The sequence below is a fragment of the Pinus tabuliformis genome, chromosome 9 (assembly GCF_031772625.1).
Source record: "Pinus tabuliformis cultivar Carrire ecotype Pingquan chromosome 9, CPIR1, whole genome shotgun sequence".
NCBI lineage: Eukaryota > Viridiplantae > Streptophyta > Pinopsida > Pinales > Pinaceae > Pinus > Pinus tabuliformis.
The window spans coordinates 1841874003-1841888168 of NC_142307.1; positions in this window are offsets into that span (position 1 = coordinate 1841874003).

The window sequence follows — 14166 nt, forward strand, 5'->3', positions numbered from 1 at the left end:
TTAAAGAGGAGGAAACATAATTAGATCTATCAAATCAAAGAACACACATAAGTTGATAATAGAGTTCACCTGGTGTAGGTTACGTCTCCGGGTAGGGTGTCATGAGTGGGGAGGCCACTTCATTAAATGTTGCAAGATGATGATGATTACATGGTGTATTCTTTGTCATTACAAGGAGAAGATTCTCTCAACAAGAGTGGCATGTCTCTGCACGAGAAATTCTCCTATAGGAACTCTCACTCATATGGGCCCTCCTTTAGCATGAAAAAATATCTAATTCTCACATGAAGTAGCATACAAGTATCCTCCAACATGATAATAAACAAGGATCTCAACATCAAAACATCATCCCAGCAAATCAAAAGAAAGACATGACATCATTGCATCATACACCTCCACTTTCAGGGATGGCCTGAAAATACATAACTCTGCTAAAGAAATGCACTACACCATTGAATTTTTGGTGCAAAATTGTGTCAAATGACTGTTAACAAGACCCTTTTCTGACAATATCAAAATCTAGGCCCTCGGGAATCTCAAAGATTCCTTCTCACAAGTTGACTGGGATTCTGTTGCTCAAGTGATAAATCTAACTTCACCGCTACGCTCCTTGTGAAAAACTAAGTAATTTGAGTCTAAAGGCGGCCTCATTCTGACACTGTCAAAATTTGACCCTCGGGGAATCTTTTAAATTCCTCACGATTCCACAAAGATTCCCCACTGCAAGTTGACTAAAATTTCACCGCTCAGATCAGGAAAATGATCATGCCATCAGACTCCTGGTGAAATTTTGGTTTGTTTGAGTATAAAATTGGCATGATTATGCCATTATGAAAATTTTCCTCCTAGGAAATATTTTAGAATCCTCATTAATTCTACATGGAATATTCTAGGGAATATTACCTTGAAATATTATTTTTCTCAAAAATAATGCCCACTCTCAGTTCCTCCATGTGGCTCCACCTCCATCCATTCTCCCTTAGAATGAAATGTCATGATTTATATATGATTTATCTGATGGGCATTACAAGGCTCATTGTTCTAGCACATTTGGTATGGTGTTGACCACGTGAGGTCATTGGTTCCAATCTTGCCTATTCTCATTTAATATATACATATATATATATATATATATATATATATATATATATATATATATATATATAGATAACAGATACCATTGGTTATGTGTTAACCATTGGCCATTATTACAAATGGTTGTTACAAAACTTTCATTTAAAATAGTCATGGGTTTGTTACTTTAACAAATGATTATTTTATAACCATATTCGTTGGCATAAATATGGTTCCATATGGTATATTTATTTTTCTAAATAAAGCATGTTTCTTTTATCATATGATTTTTGGTATAACCATAAACAACCACTTCTTTTAATATGATTATTTATTTTTTTATTTTCTTTTTGTCTTTTATGAAATTTGTTTTTTTTGGTATTTTTGATTTATTTAATATTTTAATAATATTTCTTTTATCTTTTTGCAGGAATAAGGAACTAATGATTGTGATCCAAGTTTTAATGGCTAAGTGGTTAGTTTTCCACTGTGGAAGCCTATGGGCCCCACTTGCTCATGGGGATGCCATGTCGCACAATGTGCGCCCCTCTTTTTTCCTGATTGGTCAAACTTCAAACTGCAATAAGTTTACCATACAATCTTGGATTGAAGTGATGTTTGGATCATCAGATAGCTCTTTTTGAGCTCTACAACTTGATGCCAATGTTGCTGAGGTTCAGGAAATTTGAAAATTAAGCCTTTGTGGAGCCACCTGGATCATTCCTCCCCACTAAGGAGCTTTTGGTCCTCCAAAAGCATGAATACTATTTGTAATCTATTGTAGTCCCTTGTCTATATAACAAGCACCTTTTCAAGGCATACTTCCTTCTCTTTCACCTTTTTCCTTTAGAGCCATAAGTGATAAGCCGACACCTACACCCTCTACAAACCTGTAGTACAATATTTGCAAACTACATGTTCAATTACATGACCAATAATGACCCAAGCATCCCCATACTTGCCAAGAGTTTATAAGACACACTCTTTGGTCAAATTTACATCATAATAGAAACCAATACCCCATTTATCAATAAAAATCCAAAAACATCATCGCTACTTTAATAAGCGACGGAAAACACATCATCATGTTTACAATTATATTGCAACACATGACTTACAAAATGCAACCATGACAAGCTACTATATCTAGTAAACAATATCTCACTCATCAAAGTGAATGGGTCATCTCCCTATGGTGGCTTCGCTTGTCGAACATCTTCACCAGTTGGTTTCTGCACAAGCGCCTGTTCCTTAAGACATTGCTCTGGATGGAGCGTTCAACATGTGGCTCTTGGGTTTCCACCTTTGTTGCAATGATTGAAAAAACTATTCTTCCTCCATAATTGCTTAATGTTCTTCCTTCCATGATGTGGAGAAGGCCTTTCACTTCTCGTCCTCTTTCTTGCTACCATTATATTCCAGCACTCGAGAATAACATGGTTATACAAACCACAAAAACTACATTGTTTTCTATGCAATAAACTTTTCTCATCATTAAAAATCTATTTTTAATTAAAAGGAACATTAGCATAATGAGGCTTTTTATACCTCACTTGGTTGTCTCTAGTGCAATCCTAGCAATGAGAGCTTACCTTAGCTCTTCCTCTACAATATGCATTGTCATGGGAGGATTGTGATGTGTTCCAATCATCCTCTTTCCCTAATGGCTTTGAAAATGCCTTAGAAGCTTCTGCTACCATCGAGCACTCTCCTTCAATGTATCCCATCTTGGTAAGGAGTTTCATGTCAATTCCTAAAATGGGTACCTCAAGGATTCCAACAGAAATAACATCTTGTGAAAATGAAACTGAAGAGCGATCAACATTTTTTACCTCAGTTGTTGATTCTGAAGCAAGTGATTATGGCTCCGCTAAGCCTTCGTTGCACTTCAATGCTTCCAAGGCCTCTTCTATGGCTCATAACTAAATTTGCAATCTTTGCTTCTCCTCTTTTTCTTCTTGTAGAATTCTCCTCAATTTAGCATTCTCTCCCTAAAGGCTCTAATTTATCTCATCATTTGAATGATGATAAGATGGTGAAGAAGAAGAGTGTTCACTCGAGGAGGTAGATGGAGCATCATCCTCTGCTCTTTCTTTCTCCTGTTCCTTTATTTCCATTTTCTCCTCATAATTTTCATATATTATATCTACCATGTGTGCCATCTTGAGGAGGTCCTCATAGAGATATTTGTTGCTCCCCATCTTCCTTCTTGTTGCACGTTCAATCTTTGCTTATCATTCACACTCGCAATTCACATCAGGGAGAAGACCGCTATGATACCATACTTGATCCGGATTCTCTCAGCTATCGAAATTAACTAAGATCTTTTACTTATGTGATGTTAGCATAATTTCATGTGAAAGAGTATGAAAAAACACATGTGCATACTTTAAAGAAGAGGAAACATAATGACATCCATCAAATCAAAGAACACACATAAGTTGATAATGGAGTTCACCGTGGGTTACATCTTTGGGTAAGGTGTCAAGAGTGGAGAGGCCGCTTCATTAAACACTGCAAGATGATGATGATTACATGGTGTATTATTTGTCATTACAAGGATAAACTTCCCTAAATAAGATTAGCATGTCTCTCCATGAGACGTTCTCCTATAATAACTCTCATTCATATGGGCCCTCCATTAGTATGAAAAAATATCTAATTCTCACGTGAATTGGTATACAAGTATCCTCCAATATAGTAGTAAACAAAGATGTGAACATCAAAGCATCATCTCAGCAAATCAAAAGAAAGACATGGCATCACTGCATCATATAACTCCACTTCTAGGGATGGCCTGAAAATGCACAGCTCTGCTAAAGAAATGGTCTGCACCATTGAATTCATGGTGCGAAATCATGTCAAATGACTATAAACACGACCCCTTTCTAACGCCGTCAAAATATGGGCCCTCAGGAATCACAAAGATTCCCCAAAGATTCTTTCTCACTGGTTGACTAGAATTCTACTGCTAAGGTCACAAATTTGACTTCACCATTGTGCTCCTTGCGAAAAACTAAGTAATTTGAGTATAAAATCGGCTTGGTTCTAAAACTATCAAAATTTGGCCCTCAAAGAATCTTTTAGATTCGTCATGAACCCACAAAGATTTCACTCTGCAAGTTGACTGAAAATCCACCACTCAGATTAGGAAAACGATCACGCCATCAGAGTCCTAGCTAAATTCTAGTTCGTTTGAGTATAAAGTTGGTATTATTTTGTCACTAAACTCGATATGGATTCTCTCAGCGATCAGAATTAACCAAGATCTTTTACTTATGTGATGTTAGCAGAATTGCATGTGAAAGAATATGAAAAAACACATGTGCATACTTTAAAGAAGAAGAAACATAATGACAGCCAACAAATCAAAGAACACACATAAGTTGATAATGACGTTCACCTAATGTGGGTTACGTCTTTGGGTCGGGTGTCAATAGTAGGGAGGCTGCTTCATTAAATGTTGCAAGATGATGATGATTACATGGTATATTCTTTGTCATTACACGGATAAACTTTCCTCATTAAGAGTGTCATATCTCTCCACGAGACGTTCTCCTATAAGAACTCTCACTCATATGGGCCCTCCTTTAGCCTGAAAAAACATCTAATTCTCACATGAAGTGGCATACAAGTTTCCTCCAACATAGTAGTAAACAAGGATCTCAACATCAAAGCATCATCTCAACAAATCAAAAGAAAGACATGGCATCACTGCATCATATACCTCCACTTCCGGGAATGGCCTGAAAATGCACAATTTTGCTAAAGAAATGGATTGCATCGTTGAATTCGTGGCATGAAACCATGTCAAATGACTGTAAACAATACCCCTTTCTGACATCGTCAAGATATGGGCCGTCACGAATCTCAAATATTCCTTCTCACTAGTTGACTAGAATTCTACTGCTTAGGTGACAAATTTGACTTCATTATTGTGCTCCTTGCAAAAAACTAAGTAATTTGAGTATAAAATCGGCTTGGGTCTGAAACTATCAAAATTCAACTCTCAGAGAATCTTTTAGATTCCTCATGATTCCACAAAGATTTCCCTATGCAAGTTTACTGAAATTTTGCTGCTCAGATCAGGGAAATGATCATGCCATCAAACTCTTGGCAAAATTATAGTTCGTTTGGGTATAAAGTTAGCATGACTCTATCACTGTGAAAGTTTTCCTCCCCAAAAATCTTTCGAATCCCTCACTAATTTTGCATAAAATATTCTAGAATATTCCATTAAAATATTCTGTGTCGAAAATCATCCCTACTCTTAGCTCTGTCGTGTGGCTCCACCTCAATTCGTTCTCCCTTAGAATTAAATGTCATGGTTTATATATGATTTCTCCGACGCGAATTACAAGGCCCACCAGTGTAGCACATTGGCTAGCGCAGGGTCATTGGTTCCAATCTTACATATGCTCATTTTATACATATAAAAACAAGACCATTGGTTATGTGTTAACCGTAGACCATCATTACAAACATCAGTTACAAAACTTTCATTTAAAATAGTCATGGGCTTGTCACTTTAACAAATGGTTATTAGGCCGATAGGCCTTCCTATGCATCAACAATTGTCAACACTTTTAACCTGAACCGTTTGATCAAGTTTGACAGTTTCAACCGTTGATTTGAAGTTGACTGCTTTTTCCAAATATTTGAGTTGCCTTCTTTTCACCTCCAGTTCTGCTGTGCATTGAACCTGGCGCTTTGAGTTGCATTACTGCTTTTTCCAATTCTTTTGTCACACTGCTTTTTCCTTGACAGTTGTTGTTGCTGTTCTTCTTCCCTAGCTTTTGGCAGCTTCTTGGCAAGCACTAAGCTTCATCCCAGTGAAAAGGAGCGCAAACATGAGAACTAGTGCAAACATCCCATTTCCAAAATTCCATGAAGGTTGGAATTGAGCAAGATTTGGATATTCCCCGTGAGGAATACAGAATTCATCCACAGCACCATGTAGCAGGTAGTTTAATGCATTGCATCAGTTATCTTCCAAAGTTAGTCTTCATCTTTCTTTACTGTATTCTAATATTGAAGGGTTGGAATGTTTTAGCTAATCTATAATTCACGTTTCAGATATTATTAAATATATTCTCCCAAGCCACTATAGAAACATATTATCAGACTTTTTTCTCAGTTTTCTCAATCTATAAGCCTTGGATTTAGAATTGATAGCAATTATATTTCCAAGTTATTGAATTCTTCACACATGAAAATGGAAGTATGTTATTAAAGATTTATAAGCATTTGTATGTATGCTAGTCTCTGAACTGTGTTATTCTTAAGATTGATAGGAATAGAACATTCTGTAATCTGCAATAACCATAGAACCTTACAGTGATTGCCTGTTGCATGAAGAGAATCGCAATCAGCATAACAAAAAGTTCACCAGCTATGCGGGTAAATCTATTAATAATTGAGCATGCACCCAAGAATGCAAACAAGATCAACAAGAATGATGTCCAGACACATACCCTACACACCAAAGAGCGGAGAAGTTATCGAGTAAAAAATACATATAATACACAGGAGCTGACAGTTGACCCCTGAAAAGCTTGGCAAGATAAATTTATAGCCATCAAACATGATTAATCATCTTGTTTGACATAACAAAGGTCTACAGGGAGATCTAGATTCTATACCATGCTGCCCAAGCCAAAAACAATTTTGGGCCCAAATCTGCTCTGCCTTTGGCAAAATTATACATGAATGTATACATTATTACAGTTGGCTCTTTTTCCTTGACAGTTGTTGTTGCTGTTCTTCTTCCCTGGCTTTTGGCAGCTTCTTGGCAAGCACTAAGCTTCATCCCAGTGAAAAGGAGCGCAAACATGAGAACTAGTGCAAACATCCCATTTCCAAAATTCCATGAAGGTTGGAATTGAGCAAGATTTGGATATTCCCCGTGAGGAATACGGAATTCATCCACAGCACCTGTAGCAGGTAGTTTAATGCATTGCATCAGTTATCTTCCAAAGTTAGTCTTCATCTTTCTTTACTGTATTCTAATATTGAAGGGTTGGAATGTTTTAGCTAATCTATAATTCACGTTTCGGATATTATTAAATATATTCTCCCAAGCCACTATAGAAACATATTATCAGACTTTTTTCTCAGTTTTCTCAATCTATAAGCCTTGGATTTAGAATTGATAGCAATTATATTTCCAAGTTATTGAATTCTTCACACATGAAAATGGAAGTATGTTATTAAAGATTTATAAGCATTTGTATGTATGCTAGTCTCTGAACTGTGTTATTCTTAAGATTGATAGGAATAGAACATTCTGTAATCTGCAATAACCATAGAACCTTACAGTGATTGCCTGTTGCATGAAGAGAATCGCAATCAGCATAACAAAAAGTTCACCAGCTATGCGGGTAAATCTATTAATAATTGAGCATGCACCCAAGATTGCAAACAAGATCAACAAGAATGATGTCCAGACACATACCCTGCACACCAAAGAGCGGAGAAGTTATCGAGTAAAAAATACATATAATACACAGGAGCTGACAGTTGACCCCTGAAAAGCTTGGCAAGATAAATTTATAGCCATCAAACATGATTAATCATCTTGTTTGACATAACAAAGGTCTACAGGGAGATCTAGATTCTATACCATGTTGCCCAAGCCAAAAACAATTTTGGGCCCAAATCTGCTCTGCCTTTTGGCAAAATTATACATGAATGTATACATTATTACAGTTGGCTCAGCCACTCCAAGAATTAGCAATGGTTGACCTCCAAAAATTGAATGTACGATTCCACAGATGGCAGTGGAAGCCAAGGTCTGAGCTCTAGTCAGGATGCCACCTGCAAGAACCAAATTCAGATATTAAATTTCAGGTTGTTGAATTTTATTTAGACTCGCGCTTAATTAATTAAACTGGTCCAAGCATTTCTTAAACAAAATTGTCCCGAAAGGTACGTAATTATGTGAAGGGCCAACAATCTCAAAATTGCTGCAATTTTACCTATACTCCTGTGCAGTTGCTCTCCAAATGATATCACGGGAATGGCTGATGCAAAGAATATGTAAGTTGTGGGAGCAAGGATTCTGAATATGACAAAAAATCACCAGTTAGTGAGTGCAAACAAATTTGTCTATCGATATAGATATTTTGGAATCAGTGATCCATTCTCAAGTTTGTTAAGTGTTGTGACCAAAAAATTGAAATGTCTTCTCTTCATTTTTAAACCCATGTAGCTATTAGATTGTAAGCTTCAAAGAGTTTAGGAGGCAGACCAAAACAACTGTCCAGGTAAATATTAACTTTCAAATTCCAATTCTAGAAAAAAGAGTTTTTCTAGCATAAGAGGCCAACAAAACAATCACATATTGCAATTCAAGTATTTCAATGTTTAGTATCCTCTTCAAATCAAGATATAAGCACAAAATGGAGACAATAAATTGCAGGGTGTCTGTTATGTTGCATCCAACAGAGAATAAATGTACAGAAAGCTGATGGAAAACAATGCATCAATTTTTATTTTTATTTTAATTTGTGTGTGATTTATGGAGAGATCCAGATAATTCCCAAAAAAACATGGACTGACAATAAGTAGTTCAGTAGTTTTCATTTATTTCATGCAATTGGCCTTTAATTCAGAATTATTTAAGTCTTCAATGTTTTCATCATTCAATATGCTATTGTTACCCAATCATATGAATGAGATTGTTCCTTCTTTCAGTGATCTCTAAGCATGCACTGCAATTTGACTGCTTTTTCCAAATATAAGTTGAGTTCCCTTCTTTTCTGCTTTTTCTGTTGTGCATTGAACCTGGCCCTGTTATGCTTTAATTCTGCGTGCACTGAGGACGATCCTCCGAAAATGCTGATAATTCCCACCTAAGACCATAACAACCGCAAGCTTCCTTCCTCTACTCTGCTTCTGTTCGGGACATTCCTCACCATAACCATGGTGGAGCCGAAGCAGCTAGCTGATTGTAACGGTGTCAAGGTAAAGGCAGTCCCCTCACATACGTTTGGGTTCTCTTATTTTAAGCTCAAGTTCAATGTGAGATTACTGACCAGCCAATTTTTTAACACTTACTCTGCTAAATGAGAGGGAAGTTTTCTTTAAATTTGTTCATTCTTTACTTTTCCTTGTATTTCAAGATTGTGCCCCAAATTTGACGTGAAATTTATTGTTTATCAAGGATGAATGTTTACAGACAGCCTGCACAGGCTCCAACAAGTGGAATTTCAGTCCAAGTGATGCCGTCATGGGATGTAACCATAACATGTTAGGAATTCGAGGTGTTCTGGACTATGTGATGTCGCATTTGAATCCTGACGGTCATTTTGGTTTAAATTCTGCTTCTATGTTTTGAGCGATCGGAGTCATTTCCCCTGTTTATTGCTGCATTTTGAGTTTTGCAAGGCATTCTAGTTTCCTCTTAAAAAAAATAAGGTCTCATTAAATTTACGCTTTCTGGTAGTGATTTTCGAGATGTCAATGAATTTACCTGACTGTCTGTTCCAATTCATTCATTCATCCATCATTTGAGGAATTAGTGCAAATACGAAACCATTATTCTCATTGTTTTGTGGTAATAGCAGTAGTGGCGGGAAGACCTCTCTGGGTTAACCTTTTGGCTCAACTTACCCTCCAATAGCTCATGCTACAAAAGAAAACCCTTTAGTGATAAATCTGCAATCACAACTAAAATTTCTGATTACTATCATCAGGTTGATGTTCAAACTGTGGAAATTTCATTACGGTAAGTGGTTTACTGCATGTGTTTTGTTTCATCTTGCGTTTTTAGTCTCAAAGACTAGGGTTTAATGTTTTTTTTGGTTCATGGCGTCTCCTTTTGTTCTAAGAACGACCTTTAGCAAAAGTGTTGTCTGCACCCTGAGGAGGATCATCGCTTGGGTTTCTCCTCGGAGAGAAAAATTTAGAAGAGTAGTGTTTTATATCTATATACATGTGTTTGGGGTAATAAAGAACTTATAATATACGTTTATGTAGTTAGAAGAAATAGGGTTTCTAAATTGTAATACGAATCGTTGATGGAATTAAAGTTTGACAAATTGTTTGCCGTGGTTGATATGAACGGATGTAAGATAAAGCCGATAATCTCCTCACTCGTTGTTGTCTCAGGTTGGATATCAATTCTTCTCATTTATCACACTCATCTTACCCTGGAATAAAATGTACGACTTAAACAATGGTCCTTGGAGGACAACTTTTTAGTTTGAGATTATATTTGACACAATTTTTTAATCTCGTGGCAATTATAATTATCAAAAATTATAATTGCCTTGACATTGCCTTTGTTTATTTCATTTTACTAAATGTTTACATGCCTATCAGGACAATTAATGATTTCTATGTGAAAATGCTAGAGTATGATGTACAATGCATGAGTATCCATTCTACAATCAGTATACATTATTTTTTTTTTGAATTAAGAGTGTCTTTAAAAAAAAAAGTGGAAAAGAGATCGCTTGTTCCTTTAAATCACACTCTCTTTAAATAAAATAGAGCTATAATTCATTGGGGATAGGCATAACTGTTTAAAATGCCGAGGATAATGTATATATTCTACAAGTTTTTATGCCTATAAGTTTTTCGTAAAATTTCAAAAAATACATGGCAAAGCATGTAACTATCTCCTGTATAATTGCTTGTGATAAACACACAATACTAAGTAAAATATTTAGAAGTATTCAAGTGTAATAAGTCTAGTATGTTCCACCAAACATGATGCATAGCTATGGAGTGTCATAAGTTTTTTTGTACCTACAATTTTAATAAAAACTCAATTTACATAGATTTGGCATTTTCAGTGTGGTTTCTATTGTTCATGGAATGCTAGATGTTATGCTACTCACGTTAAGTTATCTTTGTTTTTGTTTTCAAAAAAGTTATATAGGAATATGTATACCTTACATGGGCTTCTGCAATGACATTTATAGTGTTGTTAGTTGTTTGTTTTTAAAATAGAATACATTTACATGAAATTTTCAAATTCTCTTCTTTTTTGTTTCAGTCATGTCAGCATTTTTAAATACATGTGAATGAATAGAAAGTCTTGTGGTTTTCTTTAAGTATTTCTGCTTTGACATGTTGCTTTGTTCTCTTTTTCACTTCCAGTATAAAGAACTTACATTCCCAGTCTGTTCTGTCTCCTATATCTTTTACTCTATTTCATATTTAATAAACTGTACAATATCAATAGCAGCGGAGAAGGTGGCCCAACCTTTTATAAAAATTCAACAATTCCAACTTCATAAATCTATCGGCCTCTCTTTGTACCTTTTGGTGCAATTGCTAGTTTTATAACAATACTCGTTATGTGTTAACCGTCGACCATCATTACAAACAGTGGTTACAAAACTTTGATTTAAAATAGTCATGGGTTTGTCACCTTAAAAATGGTTATTTTATAGCCATATTCATTGGCATACATATGGTTCCATATGGTATATTTATTTTTTAAAATAAACTAAGTTTCTTTTATTATATGGTTTTCGTTATAACCATAAAAAACTACTTGTTTGAATATGGTTATTTATTTATTTTAATATTTTCTTTTTGTATTTTATGAAAATTGGTTTTTAATGGTATTTTTGTTTTATTTAATATTTTAATATTATTTTTGGTCTCTTTGCAAGAATAAGGAGTTAATGACTGAGATCCAAGTGTCAGTGATTAAGTGGTTGGTTTTCCACCATGCAAGGTCCCACCTACTCATTGGGATGCCATGTGCACAATGTGGGCCCCCTTCTTTTCCTGTCTGGTCAAACTTCACATTGTGATAAGTTTCTCATACGAACTTGGATTGGCAGTGTTTGCATCATCAGAAATCTCTCTCCGAGCTCTACAACTTGATGTTAGTGTTGCTGAGATTCAAGAACTTTGAAAATTAAGTTTTTCTAGAGCCACCTGGATCAATGAAAGTGTATTGAAAGAAAGCAATCCTAAAGTACTACTACTCATTGGAAACAATTTTTTGCAATAAATCAAACATGAGGAGGTTAAGTTTGCTTTGATTGGTAAGCCTAAGGTAATCCTTATGACTACAAATTTCAATAATTTTCCTAACAAAGTTAAAATTATGTTATATGAGTTTCTTAATATTATAGTTGATGATTTTCCAAATGAATTTCCTACCATAAGGAGTATCAGTCATCACATAGACTTGATTTCACATGCTAGTCTTCCATATAAAGTAGATTTTAAGATTACCGCAAGGAAGAATGAGGAGATTAAAAATAAGTTGCAAGAGTTGTTAAATAAGGGTCTCATCCGAGAAATTTTGCGTCCATGTACTTTTCTCATAGTATTAACTCCAATGAAGGCTAGAGGATGGAGAATGTGCAACGACTCCATAACTATAAATAAATAAATAATACAATTAGGTACAAATTTATATTTCCTCACATTAATGATGTACTATATTATTTAAGTGGTGACAAATACTTCTCCAAAATATATTTGAAAAGTGGATATCATCAAATTTAAGTTAAGGAAGGAGATGAATGGAAAAAGGCATTCAAAACTAATAATGGATTTTATAAATGGTTGATGATGTCTTTTGAACCAACCAATGTTCCTAGTATTTTCACTAGATTACAAAATGAGGTCTTAAAAGAGTACATAGGTAAATTTATTACCATCAGTCAAAAGAAGAATATTTGAGGCATCAATGTGCATCCTCTCTCAAAACTATCCATCCATTGCATGCATGGTCACCTTGCCAATTGAACATGCGATGGCATTGGCCTGTTGTGCATCTCAATGCAAGTTGCAAGCATGCCCGCACAACGTACGATAGCATGTTGTGAGATGGCGTGCCACTTATGCTACATTGAATACCCAATTATACCCAAAATTGTACAATATAACCAAATCGGCAACTCCAACATGTGATCATGAATCAATCAATGTACCAAATTTCCCATCCCTTGTATATGCACACACATATTCATCTAAATAATGCACCTTAACATTAAGGGTCTCACATGAATCTAACAAAATGCCAATTCCATATAAAATATTTCAACGTGTTGCAAACTGACAAAGAATGAAAATAAAAGTGTGGAGCAGAGATTTCTCTTCTCAATATTCAAAATATTTAAATATAATACATAGAAAACACCAACAATAAATCACTAGAGTGAAACTCGACTAAACTGAGGTAAAATTGAACTGACTATGACACCTAGTAGACAACATAATAAAATGTGATGACACCTAGCAGACTTCGAGATTAGTATCTCAGCATGCCCTCATAATATCAACTGTTACAAGTAGAAGCACTTACAATGCCTAATTACTCTCTTTGAAATTCAAATACATTTTTTCCCAATGACTTTGTGAAAATATCTACAAGCTGATTTTTGGAACCAAAAAAAGCAAGTACTATGTCCCCATCATTGACAAGCTCACAGATGAAATTAAAATGTGTGTCAATGTGCTTTCTCTTTTTGTGCAAAACATGATTTTTTTGATGAATAAATTGCTGAAATGTTATCACAGTAAATAAGAGTTGGCTCCTTCTGAATATTTGAAATATATTTCAACAAAAAGTTATTGAATTTGCTATAAATATCTTGCTTGTGCAGAAGATATTGAAACAATTGACTATTTCTTGGATGCCCATGAGATCATATTGGCTACAAGGTGAAAAACATACCCTGAGGTGCTTTTGCGATAATCTTAATTGCATGCATAATCACTGTCTATATAACTTGCAAGTAAGCAATCTTCAAAATGAGTGTAGAAAAAACCATAGTCTAGTGTCCCTGCAATATACCTTAAGATCCTTTTTGCAACCTTCCAATGAGAAATCTTTGGTGATTGCATAAACTTGGAGACAAAACTTGCTGCAAACATGATATCAGGTCTAGTTGCAGTGAGATACAACAAACTACCAACTAGACTTTTATACAATGTGGGATAAACTAGAGGTGCTACATCTTCTTTTCTAAACTTGTTGCCTTGAGCGATCAGTGTATCAACAAGTTTTCAGTTGGTCATTTTGAATTTTTGGATGATACCAACGGCATATTTTTGTTGATCAACAAAAATTCCAATAGGATATTGTTGAATTTCAATGCCTAAGAAGTATTTTAT